Source organism: Lissotriton vulgaris, chromosome 5, assembly GCF_964263255.1.
Source record: "Lissotriton vulgaris chromosome 5, aLisVul1.2, whole genome shotgun sequence".
Lineage (NCBI taxonomy): Eukaryota > Metazoa > Chordata > Amphibia > Caudata > Salamandridae > Lissotriton > Lissotriton vulgaris.
The window spans coordinates 1,743,047,633-1,743,061,937 of record NC_141693.1 but is presented as its reverse complement, the minus strand read 5'-3'; positions in this window follow the sequence as shown (position 1 = coordinate 1,743,061,937).

Here is a 14,305-nt window from a genome sequence, read left to right as displayed (position 1 = left end):
CGCCGCTTGCCTGATTATGGATCTGGAAAAGGCGTTTGACACCCTCACCTGGCCATACCTTTTCTCGACCCTACGTCGTCTCAACGTCGGTCCGACGCTCATGGCATACACCCGTCTCCTGTACACTGACCTAACAACGCGAGTGCGGATTGGAAAACACATCTTCTCTGCATTTGAGGTTCGCCGAGGCACGAGACAGGGGTGCCCCCTGTCACCACTTCTATTCGTCCTGGCCCAGTTTACTGCAATTCCATGGATCTTGGGAGGAGATTACAACTGCTCACTAGACCCCGCCCTTGACCGATCACACCGCCCCCCGCGGGCTCCCCAACCCCCCGGCAGGCGGAACACTTAAGGGCTTGGACCACACAGAGCATAAGAACCTGTCCAGACGGACTCGGAGGTTGTGCGGTACCGAGTGGAATGAGTAAACACGGGCCAGTGGGTGTAAGTGCCGCCACGCGTCAGTGAGCCCCCAGTGTGTGGTCCAAGCCCTTAAGTGTTCCGCCTGCCGGGGGGTTGGGGAGCCCGCGGGGGGCGGTGTGATCGGTCAAGGGCGGGGTCTAGTGAGCAGTTGTAATCTCCTCCCAAGATCCATGGAATTGCAGTAAACTGGGCCAGGGCGAATAGAAGTGGTGACAGGGGGCACCCCTGTCTCGTGCCTCGGCGAACCTCAAATGCAGAGAAGATGTGTTTTCCAATCTGCACTCGCGTTGTTAGGTCAGTGTACAGGAGACGGGTGTATGCCATGAGCATCGGACCGACGTTGAGACGACGTAGGGTCGAGAAAAGGTATGGCCAGGTGAGGGTGTCAAACGCCTTTTCCAGATCCATAATCAGGCAAGCGGCGCGGGGGAATCTGTCCCGGACCTGGTCCTGTACATGGAAAACGCGGCGGATGTTCTGTGAGGTGTTTCTAACCGGCACAAATCCACATTGGTCAGGGTGGACCAGTGGGCATATGACCTGGGTGTACCTGTCAGCCAGGATTTTCCTGAGGATCTTACAGTCTGCTGACAGGAGCGTGATGGGACGATACGAGTCCAGTTGGAGTGGGTCCCTGTGGGGCTTGGGGATGGTCACAATTACGGATTCCCGCAGTGAACGGGGAAGCACTCGAGAGTGGAGGGCTGCCGCGATCATCCGAGCCAATCGTGGAGCAAGCAGGGCGGAGAACGTTGAGTAGTATTCTAGTGGGAAGCCGTTGAGCCCCGGGGCTTTATTCCGGGACAGGGCTCATAGTGCTTGGGTGACATCCGAGGGAGTTATTTTGGTGTCAAGTGTGCGCTTGTCAGCATCCGATATCATGGGCAGTGTCAATGGGTCGAGGAAATGGTCCACTAATGATGGAGTGTACCGGGTTGGGGCCTCGTATACCTTTGCGTAATAGTGTTGGAGTGCCAGGAGGATCTCAGCCTGAGATCGCATTATTACGCCCTCCGGTGTGGAAAAAGGTAGGGCCAATGACCTTTTTCAGAGTTGCCCGGCGTTAACCGCCTCTATTACCACTCAAGTTACCAAACAAAGAGGCAGGCGCTGGAGACTGGAAGGCAGGAAACAGAAGTTTTATTCCGACGGAGCAGAACACATCAAATCAGACAACAGGGTATCTTCTCGAGGTGCTCTCCCCGCATCTCTGAGGCCTGGCCTCTTATACACAGGTTTATGATCTTTATTACAGTTTATTGCATGTGGCACATTCTTGCAAATGCTTTGAAGTATGAAAGGACATCCTCTGAATCCCCGCTTCAGGCCCGTTCCCACACACATTTACAGTTGAAGTCCCCACCCCGGTCACAACAGGTGATGATTGTCGCGCAGCTGGACATTCCGCCGATTCACGGAATGTATGTGGTCGATCGGATCTCATGGGGTGGGGGCTTTGATCAACTCGTGGATCCTTTGATGGGAGAAGCTTCCTACTGTACGGGGTGGGGGGGCAATAAACAGCATCCGCAGGGCCAGGTGGCGGCCTGGGAACGAGTAAGACAAACGGGCACAGAGGAAAGGGGGGTTTTATCAAAGGACCCGGGATCATGAAAGGAACGAAGGGAGGTGTTGAGCTGGGAACAGGATGGGGTTCCGAGGCAGAGCTGTGCTGAAGAGGGGTTTATGGCCCAAGGCATGTGGGAGCGGGGGCTGTCAGCGCGCGGGGGATGCTGGCGAGGTCAGGAGAGAGAGAGGGAGACGCGCTGGCTGTCGGCGATGGGCAGAGAGGCCATGGTATTTAAAATGGCTGCCGCTTACGTGCACGAAATGGCTTGAAAAGGTGGCAAGATGGTGCCGATAATGTTGACACTGCAGTCTAGGTTTTAACACCGGATTGATAATATCCGTAATTGGTTTGGTCTCAGTGTCTTGCCTCGCCATCCAGGCAAGCATCGCCCCCGTTTTGTCCCGGTCTTTGTGGACTCTGGAGGCATAGGCCCGAAAGTTGTATTTCCGGAGATCAGCACAGGCAGCTTGGTACACCGATTTCGCTTCGGCCGTGAGCGTGACGTGTTCCATCGAGTCATTGGTCTGTTTAGTGAGTGTAGCAAGGCGCTGTTCCGTTGTTATGAGTGTCCGTTCTAATGTGCGACGCACCCCTGCAATTTGTTGAATACATTCCCCCCGTGCCACCACGTTGAATGCATCCCATTCCACTAACGTCGACGATGCCGAGTCCGCATTGTGTAGGAAGTAGTCTTGTATGCTGGTTTTGTGTGTATCCCTAAAAACCTGATCTGACAGGCAGTCCTTCGGGAGGCGCCAAGTGGGGATTGGTGGGTGTGGGGGGCGCCAGACCAAGCGCAGAATGTGGGCGTCGTGATCCGAGAGGATTCGACCTAGGTAGTCTGAAGATGTTACCTTTGGGAGTATAGGCGCAGAGCATAAGAACCTGTCCAGACGGACTCGGAGGTTGTGCGGTACCGAGTGGAATGAGTAAACACGGGCCAGTGGGTGTAAGTGCCGCCACGCGTCAGTGAGCCCCCAGTGTGTGGTCCAAGCCCTTAAGTGTTCCGCCTGCCGGGGGGTTGGGGAGCCCGCGGGGGGCGGTGTGATCGGTCAAGGGCGGGGTCTAGTGAGCAGTTGTAATCTCCTCCCAAGATCCATGGAATTGCAGTAAACTGGGCCAGGACTCCCGTGAGGTGATCCCAGAATTTATCTTGCTCAGTGTTAGGGGCGTAAATGCTGCCCAGAAGGACCCCTTGCCCGTCTAAGATTCCCTCTAATATTGCGTATCTGCCTTCCCTGTCAACCACCCGTCTGAGAGTTCGAAAAGGGGTGCCTGGCCTAACCCAAATTAAGGCGCCACGTGTGAATGCTGAGTATGTCGTAGCGCAAAAGGTCCCTCGCCATTTGGCCTGTAATCGGCCCAGTTCGGTAGCGTTGGTATGAGTCCATTGTAACAGTGCTACGCAAGCTGACATGCGCTTAATGTAAGAGTAGACGGAGTAGCGTTTGCTAGGTGTGTGGAGGCCCCGTACATTCAGTGTGAGGACGTTAACGTCCGACCGTGGAGTCGCCATTGTTATGCTTTCGTGCTCGTGAGTGGGGCACCTTTGTACCTCCCAATGACCGTGAGGTCCTGTGTTTCGTGTGTGCCCCTGCGCGCCATGCTTCCATATGTGTGGGGGAGGGTCTAACGGGGGCTACAACAGGTAGAACCAAAGGTGGGGAACAGTCCCAATGCCAGGGATATATCACCGGGGGTGGCATATCCAAACTAGTGTCCCACTAGGGGAGAAATATAACAAAATTCTGTGGGGGTGGCAGCGTGTGTTACTGCCGGGCTTATTCGCAGATCGGGCTGTTGTAGGAGAGATGACAATCTCGCGTGTGCATATGCAGCGAACTAACTAAGCATCTTTGGCGCGCAAACTTCGCACAGCGCGATAAACAACCAAGAAAGAGGATACAGCAATCGTCCAATGGTTCATCATGAAGAGGTGCCAGGTTGGCCTGCTTGGGTAGCGTCCGTTGTATGCACCGCAAGGAGGGGAGATGAGATCAGACCAAATCCTGACATTGTGCCGTCGCTGTCCCGGTCCTTCTCAGGGGTGAACAGGTGTGGTTGGCTTTCCAAGTCCGAGGCTTGGGGAGAAGTGTGCAGTTCAGTCACCGCCCGTAGGGCGTCACGTCTCTCCTGCATAATTTGCGTGAGATCGGGCGAGACCGAAGGTGAGGATGCTTGACTCTTGGAGGTGTCTGTCCGGGTGCGATTCGTACCACGTCTCCTGGATCGTCGCGAGTCGTTGTTTTGTCTCCGCTGGGGACCGGGCTTAGGGATCAACGGACAGTGGAACTCCGCCCAGTCCTGTGCTTCCTCCGCCGTGGTGAAGAATATGGATTTCCCATTATGGAGTACCTTAAGGCAGGCTGGGAACAGTAGGGAGTACTGGAGATTATTTTCGCGGAGACGCCTTTTAACCTCCAGATAGGTCAAGCGCTGCTGTTGTACCTCTCGGGCATAATCCGGGAACACCATGACCTGTTGGTCTTCCACTTGCAGGGGGCCCGCCACCCGGGCCGCGCGGAGCAGTGCATCGCAGTCTCGGAAATGTAGGAACTTAGCCAGCATAGGGCGTGGAGGTAGGCCTGGCTTGGGTTTCCGGGCGGGAACCCTGTGGGCCCTTTCGATTGAGAAGAACGCTGACCGCTCCGATTCGGGGGTAAACGATCTGGTCCATGATTCCATATAGGTTAGCGGGTCCGAGTTTTCAATCCCCTCTGGCAGTCCCAGGACGCAGATGTTGCATCGCCTCGAGCGTCCCTCCAAATCGATTGTGCGCTCTTCGAGGGCCGCCACTCGGTGCAGGACTTCCTTCATGTCTGCTTCTTGCGTTTTCACCGTGGGCTGAAGCGCTGCCACGTTTCACTCTCCCTCCTTCACTCTGTCCACCAGTTTGCCGTGGTCGTCGCGAATTAGGCTGATGTCTGTCGTCAAGACGCCTAAACGTTTCTCCATAGACAGCCGGGACATTTCGATAGCCGCCAGTACCTGATCCAGTTTTGCCGATAGCGTGGGGTCCGCATTTGGCGTGTTTGCCTGAGTCCATGTCCTTGTGTGCCGCATTTTCTCGATGGCCGTTTCAGGGACGGCAGTCACCTGCGAGCCCCTTGGTTTCCCCATTGGGTTGAGGGAGAGGGCGCCGCGTCATCGTGGAGTCCTGAAGCCACGGGTCGTTGGGGCGAAAGCCAATCCAGTGGGGGTCAAGTATCTAGTCTTTGTTGTCGTCGAGGTGCCCCATGGCTCGCCACGGGGCCCCTCCGGTCCGGCGACTTCGGTGGTGAGGTAGTGGTGGGGCCTGCGTTGGTGTCTGTAGGCTCACAGAAGCAGGCTATTGGCGCGGTAGGGGGGCCAGCCGCACCCCTCTCCGACTGAGGCAGTGAGCAGTCTATGGCAGGAGTCGAGGTAGGGTGGGCTAAGCGGAGGGTTCCCGTGGGACCCTGGCGGTGAGGGGTTGTTCTTATTGTGGCGTGCCACCGCTGTATCCTGGGGGGGGTCACTGCCGTCGTTATGGGGAGGCCCGCACCGGGCCCGGCATCTGAGACCTTCTGGACGCCATGTTAAGGTCAGGCAGCCCGATCTGCGGGGCTGTTCGCTGTGCCAGGAGAGTCTAGGCCGCTCCGTTCCCCCGTCCAGGGAGTGAGGTGTTGGGTGACCGCTGGGGGACTCAGAGGAGGTCGGAGGCCGCTGGGGAGGTAGCGGTGAGGGCCCCCAGGGGGGGGGGGGAAAGGGAGCTGGCACTCACCACCCGTCGGGAGCTTCACTGCCGCAAGGGGGTCCAGGCGCCGCGTCGGTGGTGCGTCCGCCGGCGTCCCTCAGTTCTCGGTGGTTGGGCTGGCATCCAGCCGGGCAGGAACGCTGGTGGGGTGAGGCTCCGGTCCGGTGACCGCCATCTTGCGCGCCGATGCGCGCCCGCCAAGGCGAGCCCCGTGCCGAATGCACCTCCGGGGGTCAGCCGTGCCAACCTGTCAGGAGCTCCGCAGCCCTGGTCCGTGCGCATGTTCCCCGGGTCTCCGGTCCGGTTACGAGGGTGTAGCCGATTTGAGTCTAGAGGGTCGGAGACGCGGCCGCCATCTTGCGGTTCGGCTCCCCGCTCCGGTAGAAGAGATTTCCCCCTCTAATGCCGCACTTCAACAGCGGCCGCGGCTCTCCTGAATAAAGCCTCCGGTGCTGTCGCATCCGCCGGTAACTTTTTCGTTGGCTGAGGCTCACGGCGATCCCTGGAAACGGGCAGGATGCAAGCCCGATCGCGGAGCCTCAGCAAAACACCGCCGCCAATGTGGCTTGCTAAGCCACGCCCCCCAATGAGGCCCCATGTTTTGTCGTGATAAGCCCACTTTTGCAGCAAAACAGCTTGCACTATCTGATAGACTTGACCTAAAAATGAAGCGAAAAGAGGATGGAAGTAGGGAAGTGACAAAGAGACAGTAAAATGTAGGGAAACAAGAATTAAAGCAAGCATTAACAAAGCCAATAGGTTTCGCCTTTGGGACCTGCTGGTTTTGTAAATGTTTGTAGTATAGCTAAATGTGTTGAAAAAAACTTTTGACGTGGTCGGCTGTGTCATTTTATAGGCGTTTGCACCATGCATTCATGTAGCTACAAAATGGTAAGGCTGCTTTCTTTTTCTTTCTAGTTATGTATCTGTGTTTGGGGTGGGGTGAAAGCAATGAGGAGGGCAGCATGTAATATTTGGTGGATATTTGTTTAACTCCTTATAACACATATAGGGTTACATTTGGTTATAATTGTAAACACTATTGGTGCAGTTCATGGTTATTGTAGGTAGCACGGCCTGCCGGGTGGTGCTCACAGGTGGTTTTGTTTTTGTTTGTAGTTATCATAAGTGTGTCAGGCAGGGACAAAACTCAAGGCCTTTGGAGCCCCTACGGCGAAGAAGGGCCCCCAACTCTTCAGGGGTCCCCTAACTTTCACAGGGCTCCCATTCAGCCCAAAACAAATGACTCTTTGTGAGATATGGGACACCCAGGGGCCTCTAATCAGATTTTGCAGGGGTGTCCATCATTTTCTTTTAAGCTACTGGCTTCAGAATAATACCTAAGAATGGCTGGAATGCCGCGGTTTAGACAATGCTCTTCCTTCCATCCCAGAACTAGTCTGGCCTGTAAAAATAAACAGTCAACTCAGTTACTGGGAGGAAAGGGGACTGAGGAGACAGAAAGTGGTAGTAGACAGTCTGCGCCTATCGCCGTCAAGGATTCTGTCACTTGTATGTTTTGAGAGAGGGCAATCGTTTTCCAAAAAAAGAAGACCGACTGGATGAAGGTAAGAGTAAGCTACTGTGTGTCACTAGTACCTGAATTTTTAGGGACTCCCTCTGGAGCCCTCACTCTCTCTAGTGTCCTAGTGACCTACTTGACCCTACAGTAATAGTAGTACATCCTCAACTAAACAAGTGTTAAGTGCATTAGTGAAGAACATTACAACCACCACGTTACACTTCCTCTCACCTCCACCAGTAGGATAACAAATGGTGCTTCACACTTGTCTCTAGAATTCCATAACATGCACAGAACTTGACAAAGGCTTATTCCATTGTGCAAACAAGACTGCCGAAGGAGGGAAGTCGGAAATTCAATGGAGAGTATCAGACTCACCAATGGTGCGTCTTTAAAAAAGACTTGCATTAAAAAGTTGATCGCCATTCCTGTTCTTTATGTCAGTTTATGTGCTGGTGTTTCTTCGTCATAGACACCATTAGATCAGAGCTAGGGCTTTAATCGTGTATTTTAGCTGTTGAAATATATCATTTATGCTCATTTCACTGTAGCCAAACAGTGATATAACCCTGGGGTCACAGTCTTTGACCGTCATTCAGAGAAGGTACACAAATAGACAATTATGCTTGGCTAATAAAACCAATATTCGTCTACAACACAGGCACCCAGACTACTTACACAATGGAAGTAAAGGTGCATGCATCAGTAAAGGTTAAACACGGGGGTAGGAGGAAAGTCCAAAGCTCCCTCACACAGCTGTTCCGTCCTGACAGTACTTGCTTTTCAGCCTTTGAAATGACCTATTTGCTATTCTTTACATGGTGCTTCTGATCCAGAGACTACTCGGATGCTAGCTTTAGCTAACATGATTAAAAAGCATTGAAAGTGCTTACCCTTTCATCATCAGGGAGATATCTCATTGGTTATCCTATTGACATATCCTAGGATGATTTTGGTTGTGTTTGAGTTGTGTCTTATTCAATAAGCCACTTTAAGTGCTCGAAGGGCTCCCAAGTGACACCCCTGGTGTCTGCTGGGATACTGCACACCACAAAAGGATTCTCATACCATTTCTGGAAGGGGTACTGTTAGGAACTGAGTTCTAAACTCCACGTTTTTCACCTTTTGACACCAATATTTTGACCTCTGCTGTGTGGTATGATGCCTCACACACTCTTAAATTCTGTTCAAATTGGATTATTTGTTTCAAGCTGTAGTTCCAACTTGTAATATAAGGTCCACTGCGACAGCTGTGGCAGGAGGCTCTCTATAGGTTGGGGCAGACATGCATGGTGAGTGCTTCTGCACTGTACATGTTGCGTTTGTGGATTATAGTGAGGTGTATCAGTAGTTCTTTACAGTGTAGTAAGCATGGGCGAATTTTGCGAATCTGGCGTTCGCGAATTTTGCGAATTTGCGAACTCGCAATCCGCAAAATCCACGAATTCTCGCGAATTTGCAGATTTTTTTTTTGTGTTCGCAAGGATTTCTGCCAGTTTGCAAGGATTTCTGACAGTTCGCGAGGGTTTTGTAACAGTTCGCAATTGCGAACTTACATGTCGGCTCGCAACGGTCACGATTATGTTGTTTCTACGTATGGTTCATCATCACAGGTTCCCAGCACCCTCTGTTTCACCCCTGCCACCCTTTGTTTCACCCATGCCACCCTCTGGTACATCAATGCCACCCTCTGGTTCATCATCACTGTAGATTATGGGGGGAAAAAGCAAGCACACCTGCCTGCTTCAATTGACATGAATTAATTTGGGGTTGATTTATTAATGTGTCACTGTTTTAAAATTCCGGCCTGGCACCTGCTTCCTTATCTGTAATTTGCTTTCTGTTGCAGTGCAATTTTTTTTCCAGGACCTTTGTGGCCTACTAGTAGCTATTCTATGAGCCTGCTGTGAGGGTCAGAGCAGGGTCATACAATTGTTGCAACTAGCAACTGAACTCTGGAGGGGCCCTTGTCAGGAAGCACTACAGGGAACGGTTACTAATGATGAGTGTGAACTTTTGAACCTGCTTTCACTTTTGCAAAACTCGTTTTTCTGCAGAACAGCATTATAGCAACTGTAATGCCCCACCAAGCTTATATGAGAAAGTTGATTTCTAATCCAAAAGTTATCCAAAGAAAATCAAAAGGCCTCAAATCCAAAAAAGTGCAGGCAAATGTCAACCTGAGGAGTTATTCTGATAAAAAATCATCATTTTCAGAAGGTCTATGCTGCTTGCTAGTAGATTTCTTGTGCAGAATTGCAATTTTTGTAATTTCGCGAGTGCGAGATTGTTGCTGCCCGCCGCACCTACATGTTCGCAATTGCGAACTTACACTGCAAAGAAAAAAAATCAGCTGCGTGCGAATTTGCGGATTTTTGGTAAATTCGCGAGCGTTCGCGGATTGCGAATTTACCGAAAATCCGCAAAATCCGCGAGCGTAACGGATTTTCCGCCCATGCTTACTGTGTAGGGACAGTAATCCAATTTGTAACTCACGTATGTATGCTACTCAAGATGGAGGAAGGAGAGAGCCTGCAGTCGGGTGTGTAGATTGTATTAACATTCCTGAGTTCCTTTGGACTGGAGAAGGCTTCTATGAAAGGAACGATGGAGACAGACGCCCCTTTGAAGTCCAGGGACAGTCCCTGCTACTCTCGTACTCATTCTTCCCCCAGAGGTGTCACTCCCAACAGTTTGAGGGGTATCTGTTTTAGGAAGCCTCTCATTTCTTTGTGCCTTCTCTGACAGGGAAATACCAGTCAAACTCCTCCTAAATACCTACACTGAAGGACAAAGACTATCTTGGCTGGTTTGAGAGGACGCAAAATTGTCAGGAACTGCCTAAAAAAATCCTGGAGGTGGACCAGCGGAATAGACATTGTTGCCAGTAAAACTCAGATACGTGCATGGTGGAAACCCAGGTCGGTGTGCCAGTGTTCTAATAGACCAGTGAAAGGACACACTCAGCAGGGTGAGTGGAAATGACTTCTGGGCTGTAGCCAGGATCCTTCAGGGTGAGAACCATTGCCAGCAGACTTGTAGAATACCTTAATAAGCTAAGAGGAGGAACTGCCTGCTAGAGACAGGGGATTGTTGGACTACATCCCCCAGAGGATCAGCCTCCTTTGTGGAGTCATCCTGCTGCCTGGTGACTGGTCCCCGGAAGCTTGTTTCCTTTCCAGTAAAAGAATTGGCTTGGTCTGCCCTGTTCCCATGATGCACTGGGCCAGGGACAGACTAATTTGCATGTAGCCAGGTTCTGAGCTGGGTTGGTGCAGTGAGCTAAAAAACGGTGTTGGATCAAGCCCTGATCTGTTGACTGGGTACGAGTGTTCTGCTTAATTCAGATACTCTGTCCATCACCACCTCCTTTTCTGAATCGCCTGGTGACTGAGGCGCTATACAAGGGACATAGGTCCCACCATTTCCGCAGAAGCATAATCTAGTGTTGGCAGAGTACTCTGTAGGAGGAAGCGGTCTGTTAAAGGAGAGCTCAACCATGCAGAAAGGACAAAGAATTGTTATCAATGCCAAGTACCTAGGGCTCAAGGTGAGGAGTAAGACCTTTATTTGACCCCGGCTCGGTGTGCCTTTGGCTGATTCTATGGTGTTTGCAGCTGGTCAAACTGTTGCAACCCAGGTGAAATCCGGTCAAGAGTTGAGGTATTGCAATTAAAATGCCTGCTCATAAGCAGGTTTTATTCAGCTCTGCATTGGGCTGGAGCCATCATCAGCGCTGGAAGAAACTGACCATGATCAACTGTTTTACCTGTTTTGCGCCTCTGAAGATTTGGGACAAAGAAAATGTAACTTACACCTGTTGGTTTTCCCTTCTTTCCTTGAGATGTGGGGAAGTCCCTTGATGACCCCTTGTTTGAGTGGCATTAGCAGGTGGGCTCCTCCCCCAAGCACCAGAATGCTGGGATGGCCACTCACTTGGTACTCATGCCCTGTACCTATGGAGCACCAGAGTGCGCAGGCAGTGAGATCAGGACAAAACGAGGAGCATTGAGCGGGGGGGAGCAGATGATCTGGCAAGAACATGTGGCTTGAGTGTGACCACCATATGGTCCTCTTTATTGCGCCGGGCGGCCACATTCAGTAACAGTGTGTTACCCCAGGAGCCCATATGCTGGGAGTAAATCTTTTTTTTAGTGAGTGGAACCCTTATAGTCCTTGAAAAATGTGCATATTTGGTATCAAGCATTCATAAGGACCAGAGCGCCAACTTGATTGTTGCAGGACACCACAGGGAAGGCGGCGGTGCCTCCACAAGCCCCACAGCAGGAAAAATGGCAAAGCTCAAAGCCTCCCAGGATCAATAAAGTGCCCAGGAAGGGCTGTGATAGTATTGAATCCATCCCAGGGGCCTACTGGAGATAAAAGCCCTGGGAGTGTGACACAGCTTAGATTTGGAGTCCTGAGAAAATGCTTAGAAAGCAAACCCAAAAAACAGGTATACTTTCTAATACTGCATTGTGCATTTTAGATGAAATGCACATTTTGAATGAAAAGTGCATTTCTGGTGACACAGTAATTTTTGGCTAAATGTTTATTGCCCAATAATATTCTGAAAAGTGTGCCAATGGATCTGTCTTTTAGAAATATACGGCAAATATGGTTATTGTTTAACAAAGTCACAGGGACTGCCCAAGACAGTAGTCTTCCATTACTTATTGTGTGCTTGCCTCTCAAAGTTTGTAGGTTTAACTTATCATTAGTTATCTGTAGGGTGTCCTTTAGAAAAGTATTATTAAATCCTTGTTCCCGCTGTAATGACTGCTGGGTATGCTATTTTACAAAAAGTATTTTGTGTCTATATATTTTAATCTAAACGTATTTGGCTTGTGTACATCAAAGCCTTTTTCTTTTTTTTTTTGTTTAAGAAATTTTTATTAAGCATTGAAAAGTAATACAAAAGACATGTCATGAAAAGTCAGAAAAAAGTACATATGAATATAACATTAAATGACATCAGTCCAGAGGAATTTAGATAAGGAAAAAGGGGAGAAAGAAAGAGAGAAAGAAAAGAAGGAAAGAGAAAGAAAGAAGAAAGCGAAAGAAAAGGAAAGAATAGAAGGGAGAGAGAAGAGAAAAAGAGGGTAACCAGAGGAATCATGTGGGATTAATAGCACGTGGTAAAGGAGAGGGATTAGAGGAAAGATATGAAGTGAAGGGAAGCCATAACAGATCAGATTTAATTTTTAGAGGGACAGAGGTGGAAGAAGCAATAGAAATTTTGTGTTCATCACAAATGTAGTTCCACCATGTGTGGACAGAAAGTTTAGAATTGTCTTTCCAACACGATAAAATAACTTTAAGCGCAAGAGCAATAAATAGGTCTAACAATTTAGCAGAAGAGGGTGTAACAATATTAATATCATCAGATAAAGAACCTAAAAATATGTGTAAAAAGGATAATGGGGAAGAGAGAGATAACATTTTCATACAAATATTCCAAACAGTAGTCCAAAAAGATAAAACAGGGGAACAATCGTATAGTTGGTGTTTTAGAGTACCAGGAACATTGGAACAAGACCAACATAAAGGAGAGGAGGTAGGAGAAAATTTATGAATACTAACCCGGGTAATAACAACTCTATGATATATAAAGAGTAAGGATTGGGTAATGCGTGCAGCAATGGAGACTTTAAAAATCTTGGACCATAAACGATCCCACATTGCATTATCGAGGGAGACATCAAGATCAGTCTCCCATGCAGTCTCTACTTTAGATTTGGAGCGAACAGAGGTATTGGATAATAAAAGTGAATATACAAGAGCAGCTTTAGGGAGTTGAGTAGAAAATAAAAGATAGAGTGGAGTGACAGGAGTGAAGGAGGAAAAAGATTCGGAAGAAGAAGATAGAGAAGACAAGTGAGATTGAATAGCAGATGTTATAATAGTATATTCAGAGAGAAATGAGGAGGGTAAATTAAACATGTTTTGCAATACTGGAAAGGAGATAAGAGAGGAGTCAAGAAAAAATTGATGCACAAACAGTATATCCTTTTCCTTCCAGTGTTTAAAATAGAACGATTTACCTTTATATCTAAGAAATTTGTTATACCAAACCACAGAGGATAAAAAACATTGAAGAGGGGAAAGGTTAGAGGAAAAAACATTTTGTAATAGAGATTGGGAATATTTCAAAATGGGATATTTGGATAAAAAGGTACAATTTGACATAAAGGCAATATGTTGAAAGGAGAAATCTTTCAAAAGAGAGCGTTCCAAAAGAACCCACTTAGGGACAGGAGTATCAAGGAAATCATAAGCCAAGGAGAAGGATTGTTTGATCAAAAAGGCAGAGTGGTATGAGTTAAAGTCAGGGAACCGAACACCACCTTCATTTTTAGGTCGGGTCAATTTAAGCAAACCAATGCGGGGATGTTTATTATTCCACAGAAATTTTGTACATAGAGAATTAATACGAGAAAAATAGGATTTGGGAATCTTGAAGGGGAGCATAGAAACTGTGTACAAAACATGTGGGGTGATCATCCTTTTGATGGTGTCTAATCTGCCCCACCAGGATAGGAATAAGGGGGACCAAATTTGAAGAAGGGATTGAATTTTGCTAGTCAGTGACTCAAAGGTTAATTTAAGGGTATCCCTCAGAGAAGAAGAAAACCATATACCAAGGTACTTAATTTCAGTTGGGCACCATGCAAAATCAGTGTTATTAAACATGTATTGAAAACATATTGAGTTAAGGGGTAGGACTTCCGTTTTGGATAAATTAAGCTTATAACCTGATATGGAGGAATACAACTGAACTTCATTTAAAAAAGGTGGAAGGGAGGATTCCGGATTAGACATGTAAATGAGGACATCATCAGCATACGCAGATAATTTAGTTTCAACAGAGGAAAATTTTATACCAGTAATATCAGGGTTGGAACGAATGCGCTCTAGAAAGGGCTCAAGACATAAAATAAATAATAAAGGGGAACGGGGACAACCTTGTCTTGTGCCTCTGGTCAATGAAAAGAATCTGGAAAATTGGTTATTAACAAAAATACTGGCACGGGGGGATGAGTAAAGGAGCTTAACCAAGGATATAAAATTC